This window comes from Engraulis encrasicolus, chromosome 21, assembly GCF_034702125.1.
Source record: "Engraulis encrasicolus isolate BLACKSEA-1 chromosome 21, IST_EnEncr_1.0, whole genome shotgun sequence".
NCBI classification, from domain to species: Eukaryota; Metazoa; Chordata; class Actinopteri; order Clupeiformes; family Engraulidae; genus Engraulis; species Engraulis encrasicolus.
Window position 1 is genome coordinate 15,686,800 of NC_085877.1, and position 3,427 is coordinate 15,690,226.

Sequence of the window (3,427 nt, forward strand, 5' to 3'; positions counted from 1 at the left end):
GCAAGAAGCCAGTGGTGGTCGGGATAGCAGAGTTGCCTACGGAGCCATTCACCTGTATGTGTCTGTGGCGTGATAGTCACAGAACTCTGTGCTGCGCAGCTCAGCTGCTGTTCTCTCTAGACAGAAATTCTAAAGAACCTATGAGTGTTGTGTGAGTGTGAAGTGTTAACTGCTGCTGCTGCATTGTAGTTTTGAGGGTTTTTTGTTGTTGTGTTATTTTCTACCCCCTCTGTCATAGTGGCCAGAGGTTATAGCTGACTAATCTAAGGAGTGACCACAGGCTGAGGGGGGCTATTCTTTTTTTCTGTTCAGTTTGTTTCCTCTTCCCTTTGTTAGGGGTCTTACACACCAAGGCGGTAAAGCGTCGCGGAACGGCCGCGTTTTTTACCGGCGTCGGTGAAAATACACTGAAACCTATCTGTCCTTACACACCAACCGGCGGTAGTCGGGCGTCAGCGGCGCGGGAGCCGGCTCCGCGCCGCGCTGCATTTGGAAAATAGAACTCCAGTGTATTTTTCACGCCGGCAACCGGCGGTGTCTCATTCAAATGAATGGCAAAGTAGCACGCTAGCTTTAGCTGTGGGGAGGGTTTTGAACAGGACTGGCCGCGCACGCCGACGCTGTCAGTGTGCAAGGCATAGAAAAGCACGCCGGCCAAAACTAAGCAGAAAGACCGCGTCCGTCCTGCGACCGTTCCGTTCCGCCTTGGTATGTTTTGGCCCTTAGTCTGCCCCCCCCCCAATTCACACTGGATCTGATCCGCTTTAGCACCCGGTAATAGTCCAGCCCTACTGGCCCTTATGGTCGTGGTTCCAGGGCATGGGGGCCGCTAGGGGGTGGGGGAGTGGTACAGATTCTAAGGGCCCAAGCACTGAGAGGGGCCCTTAAGGGGGCCCAAGCACTGAGAGGGGCCCTTAAGGGGGCCCAAAATTTGAATCTTTCATGGGGCCCATCATTTCTGGCAGCGCCCCTGTTCCAGGGTACGCAGTCTCCTTGTTGAAACAGTCACTTGAGTGTGTAGTGGAAGTGCGTGAGCTCCATCTGAGTCAGTGTGTGAGACTCTTGACTGTGTACCACCTTACGAGTTTATTTGCCCCACTCGTGTGTAACAGGGGTTGCAGAGCTAAATAATTTGGACTATTTTGTGTTCTGCCTTAGGGGTCATTTCCCTTCAAGTGTGTATTACGGGGTTGGCCCTGACTGTTCCCTCTGTTCGGCCCAGTAGGCAAGCGCCGACCCGGGCATGGTAGGAACCAGTGTGTCTTTGTACGAACTTTCCCCCAATGTATTTGTTTATTTATGTTTAACCTGTTGCAACACTTCTGATACATTTTAATGTGTATTTAATAGGGGTGGGCAAACATGAAAATCTTTAATCGCTTTAACTCAATGACTTTCTGTGATTAATCGCGATTAATCACACAGCGCACGAAACCCAAAAATAATTAACAATAATTTGCATATGTACTGTGTAGATAACCTATGTAGGTCTCATATAATATTTCACAATGGAAATGTAGGTTATTTGCCAACCTATCAGTCTAAATTATATAGAAGGCTATATGCCCATCCAATGTAGGCCTACTAATGAAACAAATTATTGCATACAAAACTAGAAATGCACCCAGAGTGTGCAGACCTCCGCCAAGGACGTTCAGTTTGTTTTTAGACACATAGGATAGCCTATTTGTGTGATGATGTGGTGTCATTTATGTAGGTTTATACACCATTATTAAACAGTGAAGTTGTAACCAAATGATATCTGTCTTTTTTTATAGGGCCTAATTAGGCTAGGCCTACCATGTCCTTGATTAACTGTGGTCTGTTAACATGATTAACCTTAAATGCAGTGGTGAAGTCTACGTAGAACGCAGGCATAGCCTACGGAGTATACCCATTTCTAAATTTTAAGGGCTTCATTAGGCCTACCCACTTGAAATTGATTGATCCATTATTTTGAATGGCATACATATATACAGTATAGGCTACCCACTTCAAAAAATGCTCGAATATACAGTATACCCACTTCAAAAAAATAGACTACACCTGCTTAAATGTAATGAACTGGATTGGTCTACCTTTCCCTCCTTGGCGCTGCTACCTACGATTAAACTGTTCGTCGTTATTAATTTCTCCACTCGTTCATTATTCATTCATTATTTGTAAAGTAGGCTAGAAGAACCAGTCTGTGTTTCGCATGCTGTTAAGCAAAAGGCTTGCTTTAACTGACAAACTTCAACTGGACAGACAAGGGTGATTTGTTGACAGGGAAAAACTCGGAGAACAATAAACTCCGAGAAAGCTGCGACGATATGCGTACGAAGGGTGAATTAAAAAAAAAAAAATAGGGCGGTGAACAGTTAGGCTGATGAACAGCGCCAAGGATCCAGTTCACTAGGCCTAGCCTACATTTGTAGGCTACAAACTTCAACTGGACAGACGAGAGAAAGCACTCCGCGTAAGCTGCGACGATATGCATCGTTGATTACATTGATTAGGCTACATTATGTTTTGGTGCTATTGGCTACCCACGCACCTGGCTTCAGCCATGCAGGCACAGCAAATCCGCGCGTTCTGTGTGCATTCTGTCTGCCTGGCTGTGTGGTGACTGTCGCAGCACAACTTTGATTAACCTTTCATGTAGCCTGTAGTGAACCGGATAGGCTACCTTTTCCTCCTTGGCGCTGTCTGTTATCTGTTATACTATTCGCCGTTATCAATAGTATCTCCAGCCTTCAACTGAGTAAGGAAACACTTGGAGAACAATTAACTCCACGAAAGCTGATTTGGTTGACAGGGCAAACACTCTGCGACGATATGTGTGTGTGCCATATTGTATATTATTATTATTATATATCATTTGGTGTGCTATTGGCTGCGCAGCCACGTAGGCACAGCAAATATGCGCGTAATAGCCTACATTCTGGCTGTGGTCACTGTCCATCAATCCACCTCGCAAGCATGCCCTGTCATAGCTCAATTCACCTCGGCCACCTTGTGAGCTTGGATAATGTGGTTGGGCAGCTTGTACTGATAACACTAGAGTGGACCCCGCCCCCCCTTTTCACGGCAATCCGTGTTATGTTCCACATGTGCTCAGTGCTCATCCGGCCACCTTGTGGCAGGCTGTGAAATAGCAGTGCGAACATACAATAACGAACACACACACAAACCCAGGCGATCACATAACCTCCTGGCGGAGGTAATAATTACACTAGGGCTATTTAAGATTGTAGGCTACTGAAACTGATATATTAGAATTTAGAAACTCAAACTGTTTGTTGGCATTGACAGCAATTACATCTTTCAAAACAGTAACGTTGACATGACTAACACTATCTTAAATGCTGACAATGTCGCAAAATCATAGCCTACCATGTTAATGCAGCCTACTATGCACGCGCAGCGCCATGCAGAAACCAAAACG